This window comes from Pagrus major, chromosome 9, assembly GCF_040436345.1.
Source record: "Pagrus major chromosome 9, Pma_NU_1.0".
NCBI classification, from domain to species: domain Eukaryota; kingdom Metazoa; phylum Chordata; class Actinopteri; order Spariformes; family Sparidae; genus Pagrus; species Pagrus major.
In genome coordinates, this window is record NC_133223.1 from 27,436,027 (window position 1) to 27,450,524 (window position 14,498).

Consider the following 14,498-nt stretch of genomic DNA (forward strand, 5'->3'; position numbering starts at 1 on the left):
GCCCTCTGCTGGACGAGTGTCGGTACAACAAAAACACTGCCAGACATTCACAGGGTTGCATGGGGGAAAGAACAATACACACACACACAGACACACACACACGCTCAATAAATCACAGCACTATCACACACACACACACACACACACACACACACACACACACGCTCAATAAATCACAGCACAATCACACACACACTTTTAATTAAATGATGGATTAATTAAAATTGTGCCCCTTTGTGTGTGTGTATGTATGTGTGAGAGAAAGCTAGGTCACGGGGAGGGGTGGCATTTAATGTCTATCAGGACCCTGGCTCGCCTGTGTGTGTGTGTGTGTGTGCGTGTGGAGTGTGTGTGTGGCCAGTGGTTACCGAGCCACTGGCCTAGTTTTTGGCTTAAGGCGAGGGTTACAGTCACGCACTCCTCTTTTCATGCGCAGTTGACTGGATGTCTGTCTCTTTCATAATCCTTCTCTTTCATAATCAACCACTCTGAATTAATTTTTTGTCCGGCCTGGTCTCAGATGGCTTTTTACTCTCTCTGCTGGTCACTTCGAGTTAACCAAAGCCCCCTGCATCTCTCTCCATCCACACTCTGCACCCTACTCCAGCCTTCAAAGACCTGAGAGGAGGTCCGCCGCTATTAAACGCTAATATGACCACACCACACACACACTACACTTACATTCAACTCCCAAAAGCTCTCAGAGGCTCTCCCCTTCTGTCTCAACTAATCTCTCACACACAATCACTCCCTCCCTCCCTCTCTCTCTCCTGCCAAACTCTGTGCACAAGATGAGGTTCAGTGGGTGTTGCTTTAGGAACGTGGCTTCCTCACAAGGCAATGAAACTCTTCTCCCGCCTGGACATTTTTCATCTGCCTTCATGTTAAGGTATTCAGGCATCGCAGGACACGTCAACATGCAAGGTCTGTAGGTGTTTCTCCACTGAGATAACTGCTCTGACATGCAGCTGAAGCAACATCCTGAGGTTCGCTTCCTTGTTTGTATATTCCTCTCCAGATGTTCGTTAGTTCTTCAGCTTGTTAGTTTTGTTTTTGCTTCGAAATAGCCTGTTAGATGGATAGATTTTGGTTTGTGTTACTTGATTTTAATGAGGGCTCCTTTTAAATACTAATGAGCACTGAGCGCTGTGTAGCTGAAGGGTCTTGTTTGCGCATTGTAAAAGTGAGAGCGTCAACATATCGGTTTAATGAGGCTGCCTTATTTGACACCTGACCCCTTTTGAAGTGTCTCCTATTGCTGCAGTTTGGTTATACATTATTACAGTATTATTACAGAGAGTATTTCCCTCAATATTTTTGTGGTAGTTGAACAATATTAGGAGGTAAAGTCTCCTGTCACTACTAGTGAGCATGATTGAGCTGCAGCCTTTTCATTGGCTGCCCTCGGGCCACATCTGGCCCAGAAGCATCCCAGGGTGGCCCAGCATACAGACAGTAAATCTGATATATGGCGTTTCACACACACACACATCTATAGATCTGATGTGTATATAAGTCACTATATCCTCATATCATATACCTCATCAGACTGGATCCAGAAGACATTAAAATAATGAAAATTGATGTTAGGCTGCGCACATAGGCCAACATAACTGCTGAAACCATCGGGTTAACCATTTGGCTCCATTTTGGTGATTTTGAAAAAATTCAATATCCAGATCTTTTTTGTAGAGCTCGACCTTTTATAGGCTGGCCGATATTATCAGCCGATATTGGCCTATCACAGTTATATCGGTATGGGCTCATATGTTGTTCGAGATGCTATTTTTACACATAATAATGCAGAAAAATATGCTTGTGGTAATTTATAATTAATAAATGTGAAGTCTGCTCTTTCAGCGCACTCATGCCATTTAGGACAATAAAGGTTATTGTAGGCTACTGTAAAATATCTGTCATCTGTTACGTATCTTTCTCACAAATGTTTGATAACAACATTTGAGGGATCATTGGGATCAAAACATGTGCTTTCATGTATATATTCTGTGTATGTTTAAGAATATCGACCGATGTATCAATATGGAATTTTTCACCCCCTGATATCGGCATCGGCCCTGATAAATCGAGTATTAGTTGGACTCGGAAAAGAGCGAACAAACCACAAAGTCTGTCACTGTCCCAGGTCGTTTCTTGACTTTTCCAGCTTTTTAATTCCTTTATCATTAATTTCTCCTTTCTTCTATATCTTCCTCCTGTATCCTGTCCATCTCTTTGCCCAACCAGTAAATCAAAAATTAGCAACAAAATCTGACATTTTTAAACAATTTGTTCGGCACAATAATACTGATGTAATGTCCAGGTGTGTGTTTATAGACTATATTACAACAAATCTAAATTCGTAAACAAAATGCCAAGCTTTTTGGAGCTGGCTGTTTATATCAAACATTATTTTTTTCTATATCTGTATGTACTTTAAACACGTGACCTTTGTAAGCTTTACAGGGTTTTTATTTGAATCCTTTTGTTTTAGTCTTTTCTACAACCTGATCAGTAACACATCATTTTTTTTTCCAGAGCTAATGATGGAAGTAGCTAACAAGTGTAGCCATCTCACTTCCTTCTCATCTCTGTTGACACATGTGCGTGTGCAGCACTGATCAAGATGTATGGGTCAGGTGTCTATCACAAATCCATGTTTTCTCATGTGAAGCAGTTCTGACATCGCTTAGTAGCTTTTCAAAACATCTGGCACTGTGACACTCACAAATGCTACGCTTGATAAATCTCTCTGTCAACACTGAAATATAGACTTGACAATGAAAACCTTTTCAAATAGGCTGCTGAACATATCTGGCCCATCTACGTTCTCGGTTTTAAAATCTGGTCCAGTTGAATTTGTAATTGAATAACTCTGATGTAGCTCTTGGAAGTCTGCATCCCTGGAACTGACGTAAATATTCACATGAACAGCTTTGGAAAGGCTTGAAAAAAAAGAAAGAATAAAAACTGTTCCACTGAGTCTATTTTTAGAGCTTTGTGCTTTTTAGTTGACTGTGAGTACATCTACCGTATGAGCCAACAGATGGGCTCACCGCAGTAGCCTGGATTGCCTTTCTGCGAAACTGTGTAAGAGGTTGTTTTTGTCAATGGTTGTGTTTCTCTGTCAAAACCGCTGCAAAAGGCCACCAGGAGTTGAGGCTGTTATTTCGGAGTCTGGAACGACTTTAAATTCAGGCTGGATGACCACAAAGTATTGGCTCGGCGACCGCAGCTCTCTTTACTGTTGTCCAGTCAGTATGTGTTGAAAATGCCAAGAGAGAGAAAGCAGTGGAACAAAATGTGCCTCTGATGGGGCACGCACCGACTCTATTCTCCCACGTCTGCAGCTCGTGCAGTCTCTATAAATTAGAATACGGAGGGAAGTGGACTGAGTCGTCTCCCCTTCAGCAAACAAAGCAAAACAAATAGCGGTCACCCAGCCAAGGCAGTTGTGGTGAGACTTGGCCAGCTGGAGTTATCGTTGGCTTGTACACAGAAGCATGAATGAATTTGCGTCTGGATTTTATTTCAGTTCATCATCTCCGTTCTCAGGCTGACGTCTGCGCCCCACAACTCTTATCCTGAATCTTTTGGCTGGCTCTCTTTTTCATTCCACGGTTTTTATTTTTTTATTTTTCTCCCTGTGCGACTGCCTCTCGGTTGTTGTCTTGTTTTCTTTCTGTTGCAACATCTTTCTCTCTCTTATTCTGCTCAGTTTAACTTTGTGTGCTTGATCGGCAAACTTCTACTCCAAATCCTTTTGATTTGCTATTTAGGAACATTTTACATTAGAGCTGCAACTAATGATTATTTTCACGATTAAACAACTAATTGTTTAGTCTATAAAATGTCAAGAGATTTTGAAAATGCTCATCACAAGTTCCTAGAGCCCAAAGTGACGTCTTCAAATCGTTTCGCCCTGAGTCCAAAGACTCTTCATTTACTAAGAGAAGCAGCAAAGCCTCACATTTAAGAAGCTGTAACCAGCAAATGTTTGACTTTGTTGCCTAAAAATGACTGAAACAATTAATTGCTTACTAAAATCAGCAAATTTTCTTTAGCCCACTCGCCAGAATAAATTGTTCGTGTTTCACATTTCCTCAAACCACTGATCCGTCCACATTTGTACGTGTCATAGGCTATGTACCATGTTGATATCACTACAAAACGTGTCATATCACGTTTGCATTACATGTTTGTAACCTGACTTTCATATCGGGTGGTGGAGGGGATTGCAGTGGAGCAATGCCAGAAGGGCTGCCAAGCCATTGACCACAGTAAGAGCTTGTGTTTCAATATTTGTAAGCGTGAAACCACAGGGAGACCTCTGAGAATTTTTGTGAATACAAAAAACAGACATATTTGACAAGAAGTGGGGACATCTTCAGCTGTGTTTCTGATGCTCAAAGCAGGTATTTTACAGTGTAAGCCAAAACATGATCTTTTCCCAACACTAACCAAGTGTTTTATGTGCCTAAACCTAACCAGGCCATAAACACAGCGTTTTCACAACTTAAAAATGAAAAATGGAATCCAAAGAAACATGTTGCAACATAAAGAAATGTGAAGTTTTAACATAAACGTTTTTTGCAGAAACATTGTCAACATGTATTCGGCAGTTAGGTTGATATCGTTACAGCTCAGATTTTCATCGAGCATCAGGAGGAAGCGGTTGAGGAGCCTCGTTGACCTTAAGAGACCCCAAATGTTACAGATCCTTCTTTTGGATTATAACAGCTCTTCAGTTTTATTTTGCCCAACTCGTCACCTCATCTTACCTTTCCTCACTTCATACAACTTCATCTCCCACTCTTCATTACCACATCTCTGGCCTGTTTTCGCCTCATCCTTTATCTTACTCTCTCACTCAGGGGTTTTTCTCTATATCCTCCCTCACACTTCCTTTACTCTTCCCAAGCTTTTATGGCTCTATTTCTTCTCTCCCTCCTCGTCTCTTATTCCTTTACTATCATCTCTATCCCCAGCAGCTGTATCTACCGCAGAGAGCTGTGGAGCTTTAAGGGATTTTGTTTTATTTTATTTATTTCACATCGGCCTGTAGATTAACTGTTATATCTAGTTGGCATTTTTTGGGCTTCAAGTAGTTTTTCACTTGCCACCTCTTGAATTTTGGAGACTTCTTGTGGAAAAGTGTAATAGACTTTGCTCCACTATACATTACAGTGAGTCAACTGTGTTTCTTACTTATTCATTTGTTCATGGTCACTGATGCTTCTGAAGTTGGTGTGTTGATTATAACAGAACAGAAACAGTGACCGGTGCTTTAAAAACACTTTGGTTGCCGCAGTGTGGATAAAGACACCTTCTTCTACTATCCTTAATGTTTCCAAAACTCCTAGTCATGGTTTCATTTAAAATCCAGATTGCTAAAGCAAAGCCAAAGCAAGGAAAACTTGTCACCGTTGACATACGATACGAGTACGATGAGAATACGAGGGGATTGCGCAGGATATACAGAAAATGTACACAAGTATGCACCACCCAAACATGTTGAGTAAAGGTGCTGGACAGAATCACAGCTGAAAAATAGAGTCTGCACGCTAGTAAATGCTCCAGTGAACATTTATTACCTTCATGTGACGTTGCGGTAAGAGGCCCTTCATCAGTGGAGACGCACACATTACAAGCACCTGTACAGATTGGTCACCTGACAGGTCATGTGCCTACAAATGAGAAAAAATAAAGAGCACAGGTGTAGGCAGGTAAAAACCAAAAATGAGCTTTGATGAAAGCTTATGTCCAAAATACAAAAATACAAGCAACATAAGGCAGGCGAAAAGGCCGCTAACAAAAACGTGAGTAATCCACAAGCAAAAACTAAATTAAGTACAAACCAAAAAGCTAAAGGACCGAACCAGTCAAACAGGAGGACTCCGGCAGCAAACACAGGTGAAACAGGACAGGAAGACACGACAGAAATACAAAGAAGAGTGAGGGGAAAACACAGGCTTCAATACACAGGAACACAGGCAGGAAGTGGAAAGAAATCATGACACATGAGGATGAATATACCAAAATAAAACAGGAAACAACTAAACCAAAAACCAGAGCCATGACACCATCAGGTAAAAAAAATATAAATTGAGGGGAAGCATGCAAGAAGACAACAGAAAGAAAATGTGACCCAACTAGTTCAGAAGACATTCAGGATATTCAACCCACAAAATTTACTTTCATCACCATTATTGCTTCATGTCACAGATTGTGGTGCTTTCAATCAAGTCCATAAACATGTTTTCTGCTCTTCTGAGACATATACAACGTGGGTTATACTGTATGTTTGAGACCTTTTGTTAACCTTCAGCCTGTTTATTTTCCAGGAAACACATTTTAGTCACATTTAGTCATATGTTTTTTAATAATAGTAATTTCTTAATAAGAGTCTTGTGTTTTCCAAATGCAGTGCCCACGGGGAAGCACAGAAACACTCAAATTATATGGCAATGAATTAATTAAAATCAGAAATAATTATTTTCCAGCTAAATGAATGGATCCAGTCTCCCACAGTGGAAAGACCTGAATTCAATTACTGCAAACAACAGCTCTGACCGTCAAGCAATACAAGTGTTTTCAGACAGTTGCCTGGTTTCCTGATGTGGAAACCTGGCTGGATAACCAATACTAATGGAACATGAATCTAGTGTGTGCACCTTCACTTCATCTGTGTCTAACCACTAACTCACATCGACGTTAACTGTCAGTGCTCCAGATCTTTTACAGGCAGCCAGAATCTCTGCTGTTTACTTACTTGGAACATCTTCTTCTTCTCTTGGTCTCCATCAGGTTTTTCCGATCACAGACATCCCACCCGAGCCAAAGGTGAGTTTTTTTTTCCCTCTACTTTTTCCATTTCTGTTGTTTTGGTCACTTTTCTTTTCCCCTTTGTCCTCCTGTCTTTGTCCTCTGGCCTCATATAGACTTTTTTTGGATACCATTTGAAATATAACTTTCAACTTGGATCATCAACATCATTTTAATCATAAGTGGGCCCTCGGTGCTTGGAAGATGTTTTTTTGGGACCTTCAGAGATGTAATTACAAAAGATTACCACTAGAGGAAGGCAGAGGGTTTCTTTCTGAGTTGGCTCTCATCTTTACACTCCTGAGCATCTTCTAGGTATAGAGGGAAGAAGAAACAAGAAATGTAAATGTTGATTTTAGAGTTAAACTACGCACAACAAGAACATTTATTTGCTCTGAAATAAGCTTTATCAGCATGTTTGAATATTGTGTGTGAGAGAGCATATTGAAGTTGTATTTAGTGCACACGTTTGTTTTCACTGATGGAATTCTGAGGATGTTTTTGCTTCTTGGAGACGTCCGTTTATTTGAGAGAGGATTAAAGTGTTTGAGTAGTTTAATTCACAAACATATGAAAGAGTCTCTCTCCTCCGCTAGTCCCCTCCTTCTTTTTTTCCCCACTACACGCCATCGCCTCTCCTCCCCGACTACTGATAGGGTGGAGATGGAGTCAACAGAGGAGAGAAACAGCGAGAGGAGGAGGAGGAAAGGGAGGGAGGGAAAGAGAGTTCGGATACAAGGGACGGACTAAAGTAGAAACAAAGAAACGCTGCAGGTGTGTGGAGTTGTGAATATCATTAGCTCGGCAGCACAGACGGGACAAGCGTGAGAGCGTTGGCAGGCAGGTGACAGACAGGTAGACCATGTGTTGCTGAAGTTTTATCAGGTGCAGGTTAGTCTAGTGTTGTTAGAGAGCTGTTTTAGCTGTTTTCACAACAGTGTTAGTCAGTCGTGACCAAGTCATGGCCCTTCTGACCAACGGCGCACAGAACGTGGGCTCCTATTACTGCCTGATCCGACGCAGGTTCAAGAGGAGGCGCAAGAAACGCTCCGAACGCAAAGGTAAACCCTCACAGCAGCAGTTCATACACAGAGTGATGCTGAGCTGGCTCGTTGTAGACTTTGTAATGTTCAGGAGAGGAAGAGCGGAGCTGAGCAGCAGCTGTAATAAACCGTTTGTTTTTCCTTGTCTGTCAAGTTTGAAGTTGTTAACAGCGTCAGCAGACTGCTGTGGAATCTGTTCTTGTTTCGGTGTACAAACACAGATGGTGCCGTACAGTTACAGTGTTAAATTCTTCACAGTATGAAATTTGAGGCTATTAAACCTATACAGAATGTTTTAAATGAGCAAATGGTGTAGTTTATATTCTGTTTTTTAGTTGTTTTACTTGCAGAGAAGTTTCATTCATTGCATTTCGAAGTTGTTTTTATTTTAAAATCAAATGCACTTCTTCTTCCTCTTGCACATCCAACAAAATGTGCCTTAATCAACATTGTATCAAATAATAATGTGCAGCAGCAGTTGTTACAGAAGACGACATACTTGACCAGAGTAACTGCTAATCCAAAAAAAAGTTAGCATGTGGCTTAAATTATTGTTCTTGTTAATGATAAATAATCCTGTAATACTAGTGTTTCATCTGAGAAATGTTTTGTGTCTAAATTTCTTGTATTTATGTTTTTGTTTGAAAAAATTACCAAAGAAAGATACATTTTGCAAATATTAAAAATATACTGTATACAAGCAAGGGTATTTAGACCTCTGTTACTTGACAGTCCGATCACTAAATAATTCATTTGTATGTTCACTTGAGTTTTAAGCCTCATATCCAGCATATTACAAAAAAGCTAAAACTATTATTTGGATTTTACTACAGAAACAAGTCTTGCTTTTCTTTCTGTGTTAAAAAGAAATCGGTGAAGGTTACCCTTTTTTGCCTGTTATTGATTATGAAGAAGTTGTGTATGAATGCTTCTGCTCATTGTCCTCATGGGGCTCTGAGATTCATTACAACGATTCATACTGTTGTTCTCTTGTGTGTTATACTTGTAAGTGAATTAGTCTGCTTCAGGTGCACAGCGCCTCAGTCACAGGTACGTTTTTATTTATAAAGCCATTCTTGGCAAACCTCTTATTTACTTATCTTCTGTTTTAAACTTGAAATATGGAAATCCCAGTCTTCGTTCTCTTGACATTTCATGCATGAAGTCCAAACTGAATGGGGAAGGAAAGCTTTAAGGTTTTCGGCACCAACTAAAGAAAGAAGTTAAACTTAATAGAATGTTATACCACTGAACAATTTTAATACTACGGTGAAATCCATTGAGTCCAGTCCAATTGTTATAACTCTGTGTTGCTGACATTCTTGGCCAGGTCTCCCTCGTAAAAGAGATTTGTGATCTCAGTGGGACGAACCTGGTTGAATAAAGACTAAATTAAACGAAAAATAACTGTAGTCACCTATAATTAAAGTTATAGATTATAATCTAGCATTTTATTTCTCTTATATTATCATGACTAAACATAAAGATCTAATTTACTGATATGTTTAGAAACATTTCTGATGTAAACAAACCAGAAACACCATCTTTTTTTTTTTTTTCACACATTTTGGCCTTTATTGACATGAAACATCCAACTGTGAACATTACAGTTACTGTATGTATATGCATCTTAACCTGTAGGCTTTAAGACTCCATGCATGAAAGGGTTAATTCGTAGACTTATGTATATGCATCTATGTAGATGCTCTTTAAATGTATGTAAGATCTTGCATCCTTCCTACAAAGTATTAAAAAAACCCTGTAGGCTAGTGGGATGCATCGTCAGAAAACATTAAGAACTTCACTCTTGTTTGAGCGTAATAAAAAAAAATTTAATTAACTTAAGAGAGACCAGCTCACAAATCTGTCTTCTGCATTTTCATTACGGGACTCTCGCTCATATTTCAGCAACTCATTTTTATTCACATTAAATGCTTGATGGAAGCACTAAAAAGTTCTTAAAATAATAAAATAATAATCAGATATGCCCAATCTGCTTTGCCCTCCTCTCAGGAAGTTTTTCAAGTATCAGAATTATTTATCTGTTGAATATAGAGTCAAATAAATGCAATGATCTCTTCTTCCCCTCTCTCTCTGAGTGAGACAGGTCCATGTCTCCATGCGATTGAAGTCGGGTGACGGGAGCCCCACAGTGAAATACTCTAAGCTTTTCTCTCCTGAGTTTGCTGCTCTGCTCTGGGGATTAGCCTAACAGCAAAGGTAGTAATTACTTAGGTGGCCACAGCTCACTGGCAGTATTAGCCATGTCTCAGCCACTTGCTTTGACACCCACCGCCCTCCACTCTCCCCCCCACACCTTCCTCGACGAGCCGAGTCCATTCATCCAAGTAAATCCACGGCTGCTGATGCTGCATTTCTAGCCCCCCGATTCGCACTTGAGCCCCGCTCACTCAGAGACTGACTACGTCCATCAGCATTACACAGGTCTGTTTCCGGCCCTTTCACTCTCCCTTATCAACATGGGAATGAAAGTGGCACTTTTTCAACCATATTGAGAGAAGCGATGACTAAGCAGGACTTTGGGCCAATGTTGATCTACTCGCTCTCTCAGTCAGCTTTAATGCTCCACGCTGGAAGCCTCCTGATAAGTTGCTTAGCACTTTAGCTTTAGTGCCTGGTGCGCTAGCACCTAATGCTAGCTGTGAGAGACGAGGTCACATGCTTACTTAAGACAATCATCAGAGGAATAATGTGACACTGACTCAACAAAATCTCTTTGCTCGCTTCCTTGTGAGTGAGGGCAGTGTCAGCTGAAGCACAGACCGGGTAGACCATGAAGTGTGGATAAGTGTTTTCCACAAGGACACTTCAGCATGTCGATACAGGGGTCAACCAGGGTCAACCATTAATTCAAACTGCAGTGCTGAACACAAACATGTGTTTGTGCTTCTTTAGAAAGACAATTTTAAACACAAAGGGGACAATACGCTTTGTGCACATTTGGATCATACTAAGACTTTCACGTAACTTTAAGTAATTACCTGAATATTTTTAATGAAGCACCTGAATAATTTGACTGAAGTACATCGCTACTTAGCTGATGAGATGACGTAGGGCTTACAGTTAATGTAAATGTGACCCTTTTAAACCCTATTAATCGTCTATGTCTCAGACTTAAGCTGCTGTTTTAACTTACATCACGGATTTAAGTCAGACCTTGATCTCCTGCCTTAATAGTTCCCATCCAGATGTTTTGTACTTGTCCCCCAATTTGTGCTTTGTTGAACCAGGTTGGCTGTTACAGCTTGATAGGTTAGGTTAGGTTCAAATCAGGGGTTGATGGAGCTTTTTCTCTTATGGTGCCTAACATGTAGTATTGCACAATTGTGGAATTAGTATTCAGTATTTTTTACTCAAACTTACTCCAAGGAACTTTTTACTGGTCATGAACCAGTCTCAATATAATACTGAGGCCTCTTTATGACCTGCATATACAAACAAGACCATCAGCGAAAAGATTGGCTGTTTCTGAGTAGTTATTATAGTTGATATCAAAGGTAGGAAGTTGTTTGTTGAGTCTCAATCCCAGTTTGTCATATACTGGCGTTTTGGGTTGGTAGATATTAATACTGTGACAATATTGTTGGGATGACTATACCTTCACAAAATATTAACACATTGAGATTTATGAACTGGTAAGTTAAAATTTACTCTAAATTACATCACTTTACTGTAATGCAGCCTTCAAAACCAGGAAAAGACACGATTTATGCCAAATCACAATCTAGCAATATCCAAAACCACAGTATATCCTCCTCTGTATAGAGTCTCTGGTTTGCCTTGTCCTAATATTTTCATACCTTCCTTTTTGATTAATCTTATAGTTTTGTTTTGTTTGGGGTTTTTTTTATAAAAAAGTTATTTACATAGCTTTAAATAAAATGTGCTATTATTATCTTTAGTTTCATCTGCAGCTCTGTGGTACAAACCTGTAGTTGTACATGCTGTATCGATGGTGTGTAGCTGATCATAATTTATAAGTGAATTATCTTACGCTGCACATTCACTTACAAAATGCTGAACTTAAGCATATCTTCCAAATGATAAGTTCTTCAATGCATCTCTCATAAATGTGCCAAGCCATGACACTCGCAGACGATGCTTTCCAATGGGCCGTATATGAAATATGGAAAATGGGGAACAGAGGCCTTTTCTGCCATGCCAGCAGAATCTCCAAAATGAGCTTTTGTAACTTGAATAGGGGGGCAGAGAGGGGGATCTGCACCACCTGACGCTTACAATCCATCGCCCTGGAAGAGACTTTGCCTACAACGAGACTCTGTTTTCACATTTTCTCCTCTCAGATAACCTCACATCCTTCCTCTCTTTCACACATCTTCCCTCTTTCCTCCCTTCCAAACCCTCCTTTTCATTTCTTTCCTTCATTTACATCTTCAATTACTCACTTATTTGCGTATTCACACAACAAAGAAATCATAATTTCCATACTTTATATACTTTCTAAATTGATTTTGCTGTTTTCCGTCCCTTCATTATAATGTAAGCTGCTGCTTGTGTCGACACAAAATATTGGTTTACAGCCTCTTTAAAAGCTCAGACAGACCGATTAAAATTTAACAACAGCAACAATGACAATCAAATAGAAAACATGTTCGCATTCATTTACCTAACAGCAAAGAAGCTGTTGATTATAAGCGGTGTTTTATTTAGTGGTGCAAAATTTCCATGCACCACAAACACAGCAGCAATGCCTCTTGATAAGAAATGAGTTGTGTCTGCCTGTCTCAATGTAATTAGCCTTGATTAGCACGCCACTAATGACTGTAACAGACTGACAGAGGGGAAAAAAACCATTGTAGCGAGAACGCACAAACCACCGAGGTGTGTTTAGCTGGCGGAGAGACACTTCATGGCCCTGGAGATGTATGCAGGGATTTGTGTCGGTTCCTTTTATCACCGCAGAGATAAACCTCATTAGTATAGATTCATGTGGGTGTAGACTCGAGTGGATATGGATATTAAAATGTTTTGCTGTTGCAGCTAGTTACTCCACCGCTTTCATGTTAGTGGTGGAGGGGAATTTCTTTCGAGGTAATAGTACAGGACGTGGAGATGAAAATCAGATTCTCCCAACCAAATTTGTTGCGTGCAAATCCTTGGATACAGATTCTTTTCAACTTTTGAATCTTACCAAGGAAAGATTCAATCACAGTTCTTATTGCTTTTTTGTAAGATAGTGTAGCCCTCACTGTTATTCTGCTCCGTCTTGAACTGTTCGTCTGTCCTCCCACATCATCTCCACTCCCACCTCTGACATTTGTCTTCTTGGGGTGTATGAACACTTTCTCCCTCCCTCTGTCAGCCGTCTCGACCTTTTTTATCCGGTGGAGGTTCCTCGCTTTGTCCTCACCCTGCTGTCCATCAACTGTTCCTCTCTGCCTGACAATAGCGGAGCCACAAGGTGTGAAATTCAGCTCCGAGATGACAGTGTCACAGGTGCAGGCGCACACAAATCTACATTCATGTCCTTGCACAGCATTTATTTTCAGACTTCCCCCACCCCCATACATACGCACACAAAAAACGTTCGAGCATGTGCACATCCCTCTCATTGCGGAGCAGGATCCCAGTGCGGCTAACCCGGCCTTGAATGTGACAAACGGTGTAAGCTGTGAGCACCCGGGGCACTGAGGCGAGGAGAACAGGAGGACGGAGGGGAGGATTGTGTGCTGGGTTAGATGGACAGAGGAAGGCAGAGGGAAAGAACTGACAAAAACACTTTCAAATTTAAGTAAACAGCTACATTGAAAGAAAAAGAGCACAGCAGGAGGTTACAAATGCTCGGTAGCATACTTTCAAACTCCTGTAAAAAATTTGCTACACTAGATGGTGTTATGTAAAAAGGGACTCAACCACAGGACACAATACAACAGGGATAGAATAGCAAAAGGTAACTTCAATAAACTTAACAGAAGTGAAACAGAAAGAACACAAATAACTAAAGGCGGCCGGGAAGTCCAGGTGAAAACAAGTCCAACAAAGAATAATCCAAGAAAACTCAAGATAAATCCAAAAGGCAACGAAAGAAAACTAGGAGCGAGCAGTAGTACAGGGAGAAGTACAAACACGGGGGAATACACAGAACTGCTACAAGGACCAGAACATTACTGCATTACATTACATACTGCGTTTAGTCCCACTTCACGAGTTCGGAAGTTGTTCTTCCAACTTCGTTGTGTTCATGTGCGTCAAGTCGGAATGTGGGAGACACATGGCAAGGCAAGGCAAGGCAAGGCAAGGCAAGTTTATTTGTATAGCACAATTCAGACACAAGGCAACTCAAAGTGCTTTACAGGTGCATACAATTACAGTAAAAGCATTTAAAAAAACATTAAAACAAAACATTAAAACAAGTTAAGAAATAAAAAACATTAAAACAAAACATTAAAACAAGTTAAGAAATAGGAAAGTATGCTAAAATAGAATAGGTTTCCTGCTGGATTTACCTCCCATTGTTCTACTTGTCACTCATTCCAGTGCACTTTATAATTATCCTTAAGACCCGGTCGTCACCGCGAATTCAGTTTGTTTACGCTACAAATTCTGAAAAAGCAGCCAACCAGCGGTGATAACCTTAAGAGACCCCTTGTC

The 14,498-nt window shown here is 40.3% G+C and overlaps 1 protein-coding gene across 1 annotated transcript in view; it reads left to right on the forward strand.

Moving 5' to 3' along the window:
* Window positions 1–14,498, forward strand: part of adarb1b (adenosine deaminase RNA specific B1b) — a 129,238-nt gene that overhangs the window by 75,949 nt on the left and 38,791 nt on the right. Inside the window, exon 3 of the mRNA XM_073473386.1 lies at window positions 6,805–6,840. The gene's annotated coding sequence lies outside the window, so the exon portion shown is untranslated. The remainder of the gene's footprint in view (window positions 1–6,804; window positions 6,841–14,498) is intronic.